The following is a 9687-nucleotide window of genomic DNA, read 5'->3' on the forward strand; positions in this document are numbered from 1 at the left end:
TCAGCTAATTTATGACAGCCATTTTACATTCTTACCAAGAATATACAAAAGACCTGTCTTAGTTTTTTGTTGCTCTGTTGAGACACCAAAGTAACTTATAAAGAAAGTGTTTAGAACCACAGTCTTGGAGCCAGGATCATCTTAGATGTTCCTCCCACTGAAGTAAGCACACATCTGACAGTCATTGTGTTCAATCCATCCTTCTCTAGGGAACTATCCTCTAGAAGACTTAAACATTTTCTTTGGAATTTCTAGAAAGTCCTTCTTTATCTTTAAAGTTTGCTGTCTTACGTTTTTTTTTTTATTAAAAAATAAGGCTTGTGACCACATGGTAAACCTTAAAATAATCTCAAGTTGCCTGCCTTGACCATGTCCTTATGTCTTCTATTTTAAGCAAATACCTGCAGACATGTGCCATCTATAAAATCACTGCTTCTGTACCTTTGTCTTTTTTGATGCCTTCTCCTGGGTGTGAAAAGTGTCTCAGTATCTGTCTTAGTTACGGTCACTATTGCTTCAATGAAACACTGTGACCAAAAGCAAGCTGAGGAGGAAAGGGTTTATTCGGCTCACACTTCCACATCACCGTTCATCACTGAAGGAAGTCAGGACAGGAGCTCACACAACACAGGAACCTGGAGGTGGAAGCTGATGTGGAGGCCATGAAGAAATGCTATTTTCCAGCTTGCTCCTCGCACCTTGCTTAGTCTGCTTTCTTGTAGAACCGAGGACCAGCAGCCCAGGAATGGTACCTACCCTGGGCTTGACCCTCCCCCATCACTCACCAATTAAGAAAATGCTTTACAGCCTTGCCTAAAGCTGGAGCTTATAGGGGCATCTTCTCAGTTAGGCTCCCTCCTCTCTGATGACGCAAATCAACGTAAAACTAGCCAGCAGGGTGTCCTTCTAAACAGGTCTTAAATACATGCAAAGGTGCACACAGCGAGAGTGCTGTTGGGCTGTCCTACCTTGTTTATTTTAATAACTCACCTTAAAACTTCAGGGCTTTTGCTCACCAGACAGCTAAGTATTTCACCTGCTGCAAATGCCCTGCCATCACTCTCCAGTTCTTGGGCAGCTGGTCTGGCTTTTGAAGCCTCTAAAATGTTTTTACTTTAGTCCCTTTTAAGTGTCACTTTCTTAGACTGCAACTCTATCTTCTTAGCATTCTTTGGATTCACCCAACCGTATCTTAGTTTGGCTGTCAATCAATCACAGATTAGCAAGGTGTATTGAGTTTCCCTCCCTCCATCTCTCCGCTCCCTCCCTCCCTCCCTCCCTCCCTCTCTCTCTCCTTCCTTCCTTCTGCTAGGCATTGAGTTCCGTGCCTCATACACAACAGGCAGGTTGTGTTGCCTTCTAGCCCCTTTTACATTTTCTTTTGAGAGGGAGGTTCCCTCAGCTGCTCTGACTAGAATCAAACTTGTTGTCCTCCTGTCTCAGACTCCCAAGCAGCTGGGGTTGCAGGTGTGCATCACTACAGGGGCCTAAACTTAAATTTAATACAATGTATTTATCACAACAACAAATAAATTGATCACAACAAATTTAACAGAGGTAAGAAAAGATACAGTTAAAAGAAAAAAAATCTCCGTAGAGTGTTTATAGCGTTCTTCACAGTGTATTCTAGAAGGGCATTCACTGACAACACTGGGAAAACCAGAGCTCAGTTTGGTAGCTGCAACAATTAGCTTCTATTTAAAGAGCCAGGCCAGGAGGAAGCAAACCATCACCTCATCTTATGCAAATTGACTGTGCTCAGTAGCAGCTGCGGGGAAATAAGGCTCAGCGTGGCCATTGGTTATTTCCGTGCTACTAGATGGAGAAGGATTTTCCCGCCATGCTTTTCATGCATGCTCCAAATTTTCTGAGAAAGTAAAAGTGAATTAAGACCTCACTACACCCTCTCTTGCAACATTTTGTTATTCACTTAGAACTGGAACAATGTAAATTTGCGAGCTCCTCGATGAATTGAATTTCCCTCAGTGCTTCTCTGCATCAGTCTCTGTTCGGTGAGCAGCTAGTGAGCTGTACCTGTCCTTCCTTTATTTTTAACCACGTCTGGGCAGTGCAGGCTGTGCATGTGAGTGTAGTACCCACAGAGACCAGTAGAGGGCCTCGTATTATTTTGAGCTGAAGCACCAGGCAGTCCTGAGCTTCCCTGTGTTGGTGCTATCTTTGCAAGGAACCAGAAACCCTGGTCCTCTGGAAGAGAACCAAGCACTTTTCACCTCAGCCATCTTCCCAGACCCAGCTCCTGTTTTTCTTTAAGATGATTTTTTTGTATTCTTTCACCTCTTCTCTTGCCTTCTAAATTCCTATTTCAATTCATGACATGGTGAGAAATTAGACAACTATGCCACTTACAACTGCGTGCAAAGCAGACCCTCAGCATGTCTGAAGACTGTGACTGTGGAGGAATGATTTTGATCTCCAGAATGGGTTTGGTGTGAGTTATTTAATGCCCTGAGTTAGGAAAGAAAACAACAGCAGCAGCAGCAGCAGCAGCAGCAGCAGCAGCAGCAGCAGCAGCAGCAGCAACAACAACAAAAACCTCACTCATGGGCTGGAGAGATGGCTCAGGGGTTAAGAGCACTGGCTGTTCTTCCAGAGGCCATGAGTTCAATTCCCAGCAACCACATGGTGGCTCACAACCATCTGCAATGATATCTGGTGCCCTCTTCTGGTGTGCAGGCATAACATTCAAATCTTTAAATAAAATAAAATAAAATCTTATAAAAAAAAGAAACCTCACTCATGGGTTGGGGCTCATGAGCTAGAAAATTTGCCCTAATCTGGGAATTCATCTGTGAGTCCTGCTTGCATTTGACAGGAGCTTTGTACAGATTTCATTTTCACCTTTACCAAACTTCTGGATAGACTGCTGCAGCCTTGCAAGTCAAACAGGGCGTGTGAACCCCTGTGAGGACATTACAAGGCTTTTTATCTCCATACTTCATAAGATAGCAAAGTTCAGGGGTTTTGTTTGTTTGGTTTTTGTTTTGTTTTGTTTTTGACACAGAGTCTTACTATGTAGCCCTAGCTGACCCAGCCTCTAAAATACCTGATTCTGCCTCCGAGGTTAAACATGTGTGTCACCACGCCTGATCTTTTTTGATTTTCTTTTTACATCTAGAAACTTTGTGTGTGTGTGTGTGTGTGTGTGTGTGTGTGTGTTGTATGTGGAGACCAAGAGTCTCTCAGTATTGCCTGCCCACCTTATCTTTAAGACAGAGGTCTCACTGAATCAGGAGCTCATCAATTTGCTACACTGACTGACTAGAGAAAAGCAGGCATCCATCTGCCTCCACCCCTGAGCGCAGCATTAGCACCGTGCACAGCTTTTATGTGATTGCTGGGGACCCAGGGTCCTGGTGTCTGCGTGGTAGACACGACACTGCCTGAGCTGTCTCCATGATCACCTCATCTAGAAGCCTTTACTTGAAACAAATTCACTTAAATTGTATCCCATGGTTAAGGGAGTAGGATCAAGCTTTATCCCGCTGATGGGATCTACTTCAGAGTGTGACCAGCGGATTATTATTGTTGCTGTTGCATCTTTAACATAGCTTTCATATAACTGGATATTCATCCAAGAAGACACTAATCCAATCGATTGTGCTCTGAGGCTGTGGCTCATTAGCATGAGCTGGGTTTCAAAAGCCTCAACGATTTCTGAATTGTTTTGACTTCATCTTGATATAGTCGTTTATTTCCTTGTCCCCTACAATTAAGGGTGATTTCCCCCAGTTCTGTTTCATAGGCGCAGATCTGGGATCATTGTACGAGTAAGACTTGGTCGCGGTATCTCCGGTATTCCTGTTCAACTCTGTTGGTTACATCTGCAGGAAGTGGAGCTGCAGAATGTCACATAAATGATGCTTAAATTTGAGTCTCTCTGTCTCTTGCTCTCTCTCTGTCTGTCTTCTCTGTCTCTGTCTCTCGGTGTTGTAAATGTGTGTGTACTTGTATGTACTTGTGGAAGCCAGAGATCAGCATCATGTGTCTTCCTCGGTTGCTTTATGAGACTGGAAATGACCGGAAGCGACCGGAGGCTTTTTATAGAATCAACGTCAGAGTGACTGTGAGCATCCACCCTTGAGATGCTCTGGGTTTCTATAATCAATAGGATTCTGGCCCATGTTGGCCTAACAGTTTTTAACCCATATTTCCTTTCTAATTTTCAAATATAATAAAGATTCTTCCCTTTAAGTCTTCATCTGATAAACAGTTTGAAATGATGAGCTGTCGATACCTCACTAGAGAATGAGGCCAGTGAGCGTCAGAATCATCTCTTCCCTCTCTGTGGGTGAAGGTAGATCTGGGGGTTGTCTGGCATGTATCCAGTTTGCTTCTTTATGAGGAATCACAGAAACATGGCTGAGAAGGAAAAATAGAATTTTGAATTCTATCTGCTTGAATGAAAGGCTTGGGGTTATTTGAGCACCGTGATATAATTTATCATTTTGAAGTGAATCATTTATTTCAATGGCTGTAATCTATAGCCTGGGCTGGGTCTCAAATGCCATGTGTCATGTGAAAATTGTCTGTGGCTTCAGGTTTACATGATGAAGAGTAAGCCCTGAATGACTCTTTGGAAAGGCTCTCTGCGCTCAGGACTGCTTTCAAGAGACCTTCTGCTTGGATAGCTCGGTGCTGTGTGACTGCTTGGGACTAAGTTCTATGGCTTTGCACTTGAGTGCTAAAAGGTGTGTGCCTCAGTACATGCACGCTTTCTTACTTTATGGACTTTTCTGGGGTCCTTTTCTTTTCAGTAAGTTTCAGTAGTTTCAACTGCTTTAAACCTTTCAAAAGTAGATATTAAAATATTAAAGAGAACTGAAAGTACAGCCCAATGGTGAAGACCTTACCTACCACACAAACAGACAGACAGACAGGCAGGCAGACAGACAGACAGGCAGGCAGGCACACAAGCACGCACACACACACACACCTGGAATGATCTGTAATCCTAGCACGTGGGATGCTGAAGCAGAAGGACCATCATGTATTAGATGCTACATAGTAAGTTTCAGGCCAGTTTGGGTTGCAGAGTAAAAAGTCTTTCAGCAAATAAAAAAAAAAAAATGAAGGAAGGAAGGAAAGGAAGGAGGGAGGGAGGGAGGACGTCAACAAGAAATTTCATGTATTTAACAAACCAGATTACATCCAGTGTGGGCTTGTGGCCTCTGGACAAGTCTTTGGCTGGGAAGGCTCGAAGGATGAAAGTCATTGTCCACCACTTTGAATTTCAAGTCCCGCATTAGTTTTAATTAGTGGACATCCTGCCTCTTTTAAGCTGGATTTCTACCCCAGCTTTTTTCCTCTCCCCCACAATTTTCCCCTCATAGGTCACTGCCAGGGTTCACGCTGGCTCTGGCTTAGTGTCTGCCTCCAAGCTAGGAAACTCTGAGAACTGCTTTCAATGTGGGAAAAAAAAAATCAGACACAGAAGAAAATTTGGCAGGAGTCAAATCACTTCATTCCCTTGGCCCTTAATTAAGGGAACTGCAGAAGTGTTAATTTAATTACATTTAAACACCTCGTTGGAAATTAGCAGTCCATTAGCTGCAGGCACACACACAACACATCTGTGATATGAGTCCAAAGACCTTGTTTCGACTTTACGAAACACATGCTTGATCTGTGAGGAGTTTTACATTTTATTATAGTCTTATTCCATCTCACTGGGTCCACTACATATAGTATCTAACACCACAAATCCTTCTGAACCACGGCCCTTGTTTTTACTCCTTAACAAATTAGAACTGTACTTATTAAAATATGTTATTATACTCAGTTCCTAGCCACAGACATAAGGCGCTTACATGGTGCAATACGTCCGTGCAGGCAGAATGAAGTGGACAAAAAAGAGAGTTGGAGAGGGCTGGGGAGATGGCTCCCAAAGGCATGAGGAACTGAGTTCAGACCCCATGTACACCCATGGACAAAGTCAGATGTGGCAGTGTGCATCTGTAACCCTAGCCTGGGAGGGGGAGAGACAGGTAAGATACACGGAGGTCACTGGCCAGCCAGCCTAGCTGAATCAGTGTGCTCCAGGCTAAGTGAGGGATCTGGTCTCCAAATATTAAGGTAGAAGGGGGTGATGGAAGAAAGCATCTGTTGTTGACCTCTAACCCCCACATGCATGTGTGTACTTGTGCAAACACACCCTCTTGTACATGTACACAGACGTGTAAATGTCCCTATATTACACACACAAGCACACACACACACACACGATAAAAAAAAGAAAGAAAAGAAAAGAATGAAAGAAGTCGGTGAGGAAGAATGGACTGTTCAGGGAATAGTGGAGAGATCACTAATTAAACCCATTTTCAGGGGAACAGGTTTTGAATAAACCGATCCACCTGCCAACCAGAGGTGAGGCCCAGGCATCATCCATCCCCCAGCAGGTCCTCTGGACTCATCCAGCCCTGTGACAGGGCTTCCAATGGCTACTTCATCAGCTGACTGTAGGCCCCTCACTCCGCTGCTGCAGCAGGTGAGCCTGAGTCGTGTTGGGGCAGGAGCTGAGCTTAGCAGTGACTGGAACATCATCTGGAGTCAGAAGAGCCTTACTTGTGCTTCTGCCTCTCTGCCTTTGAGACAGGTGACCTTTGGCTGGATGTCAAGGCCGCACTTGATTTCCACCGACAGAGAGAGCTATGTCGGATTAAAGGCTAAGAATGGATGGCATTTGATCTCTAAGTTCAAATATTGTCACAGGGAAGGGGCTTCCCAACGGGGAGGGCTTTTCTGAGGATGAGGTAGAATCCCTCGACCACAGCAGACTTCTCAGGACTGAGCTCACACTGCTGTCCAGATACTGTGTTCAGATGCCCTCAACTCTACAGCCTAGGAGGCAGGAGCCACTGTTAGCTACTGCCTCCACCACGTTCCCTAAAGGAAATATGTAATGGAGAGGTTGAAATGCTCCCCCATGATCACTGTTAGGGCTTAGTACAAGCCCTGTGGCTCTAGGACTGTGCTTTTGACTCCAATAACAGTGAAATCTGTAAAACTGGGACCATGCTTTGCAGTTCATATGGATACTTCGGGGTTAGGTTGAAAGAGAGTCAGTTCTCCACAGCTGTCATGGGGTCTGGGAGTCTCCTACATTTTACTTTCTCAGGCGCTGTTTTCTGTTTTCATGTTCTTAGTAAGCTATCAGATTTCCTTCTCTCTCTCTCTCTCTCTCTCTCTCTCTCTCTCTCTCTCTCTCTGTCTTTAAAGTAGGTGAAGAAGGAAAAGGAAAGGAAGAAAGGTAAGATTGAAGGTTAGTTCAGCTAACCACTAGGAAACAAGTCTGTCCCTTTCCCTGCTCTCTGCTTCAAGCCAGATCTCTAAAGGTGGCTACATTGCCTAGGTATCAAACTCCCCTCTGACAGGTCATCTGTGTTCTGGCCTCGTTCAGGAAGTCCCAGAGGCCGAGCAGCCCACTCCTTACTAGTCCATTTCTTTCCCAGAATCCCCTCCACTTCCACAAGTATCTCCTGTTTTAAATCTCTTCTTGAAGCAGATAGAATGAATAACACCTGTTACGTGGTTGGTCCTATCCATAATCCTTTTGTCAAAGATTAACAGTGGGAAGGAATATGAGTTTAGACAGAGCCCTTTGGGTTCACTGGGTTCATTTTAAGTCCAAAACTTTACAGAAAGAATGTTTATTTAGCTCCTTGCTCTGGTTTGTGGCCAGAAATTAAACTATAAAATGTGAGTGCCAAAGAGTGAAGAGGTTGCACTTGGTTTAACCACACCAGTCCCCCAAAACAGCTTTTTCTATTTCTCTCTCTCTCTCTCTCTCTCTCTCTCTCTCTCTCTCTCTCTCTCTCTCTCTCTCCCTCTCTCTCTCTCTCCATTTTGATATGTGTAGGTTATGTGTAGGTGTGCAGGTGTGCAAGTGTGTATTCATGGAGGTCAGAGCTCAACCTAGGATGTTTTCCTAGAGTTGCAAGCATGCACCATCATGCCCAGTCTTTTTACGCAAATCCTGGAGATTGAACTCAGGTTTTTACACCTCCAGCACAAACATTTCAATGACTGAACCATCTCCCTGCCCCCCAGTTACTACTAGCTCTTAGACTCAAATACCCTTCCTCACAGGTTTCCCACCAAAAATTAAAAAACTGTTGTGATTAAGTCTTCCAGGTAGCCTATGACACCCTTCAAAGTATGGGGACTCTCTGTGGTCGACAACCATTCTACCAAGTTTTACCAAGGATGGGCCATATGTCAGCCCTCTGCTAGGTACTCAGAGAACACACAGCTGGTAGACTGGGCTCTTATCCACCAATAGCTGAAAGGGAAGTGGAAAGTTTGGATGATCGATCAGAAGAGCCACCTTGGTCTCCTCTTCTCTTGGTCTTAGTCACCCAGTGTGGTTGGAGTGTTTTGGGATAGCTGTTCATAAGCATGATGTAAAGCTGAACTTTAAAGGATGGGGCCTTACAACTGAGATGACAAGGAAGGACATTCTGGGCTGAGCAGAGAGGCAAACAAGACATCAGAGGTCCAGCCAGATGATGATCTAATTTGATGAACCAACGCTCCAGAGAAGGACACCATCAGGATGACTGCCGCACTCCCCAAAGTTGGAACCTGCTCCTTTTCTTCTCACAGTTATTTTTCAGCAATAGGCTCACTATCTTCTCTCTCTCTCTCTCTCTCTCTCTCTCTCTCTCTCTCTCTCTCTCTCTCTCAGAGGGGAAGATGGGGAAGATGGGGAGAATGGAGGTTAGTTCAGTCATACAATGGATACAATGGGTAGAAATAGAATTGGTCCCTGGGGGATGAGGTAGTGCCATCACAATCCCAGGGAGAGCACATTCTTTCTGCCCATCCCCACCCTCTCTGCTTTCTCCAATTGCTCCTCTCTGACCCATCTCTTGGGGGTTTTATTTTTCATCTCTTTGGTGGTCCTGCTGTTTACTTGCTCATTAAGTGATTTATACATCCCAGGCTGCCTCCAAGACAAAGTGGGAAGAAAACCAAATGCAAATGACTGGAAAGAGAAGCCAGGGTAAACACAAAGCAATGGTCTCTAAGCCTGCGCATACATTTGAGCTGTCCAGGGTGCTCCACCTTGGCTCAAGGCAGTATCCGGGCGGCCCTCACAAGAATGTGTGGGGAGCTGGGGGCAAAGCCTCTTCATGCTTCCTTCTTTGCCTTTTAAAGTAAAGATCAACAAGATCTCAGGTTTTAGAAGGAGGTCTCCGTTAGTTCCTGGAGTGGCCCGCATCCTTGTGCTATCCCGACTAGGCTCCTACTACAACTGTGGATCCATGGTTCCCTGGGTATGTTCTGGTACGTGAAGGTTAAAGTCATTTGCCGAAGAAACTTCCGGAGCTGTATTCTGATCTGCACTGGGAGCCCGTGTCTGCCTTTTGCCAGTTCAGACAGTGTGGGGAAGGCCCCTGGTTGTCAGTGTGAGTTCATGCTCAGCTTTCTTCCCTGGGACAGAACCTATGGAAAGGTTACTCAGAAGATGGTTTTGACAATAACTGGTACCTCTTAGTCAGATTTGATGAAGTCAGTAAGGGAATCTCAAATCGTGGTGGATGGGTGACCTTAGAGCAGTGGTTCTCAACCTTCCTAATGCTGTGACCCTCTAATACAGTTCTTCATGTTGTGGTGACTCCAACCATAAAATTATTTTTGTTGCTACTTCATAACTGTGGCTTTGTT

The sequence above is a fragment of the Microtus ochrogaster genome, linkage group LG9 (assembly GCF_000317375.1).
Source record: "Microtus ochrogaster isolate Prairie Vole_2 linkage group LG9, MicOch1.0, whole genome shotgun sequence".
NCBI classification, from domain to species: domain Eukaryota; kingdom Metazoa; phylum Chordata; class Mammalia; order Rodentia; family Cricetidae; genus Microtus; species Microtus ochrogaster.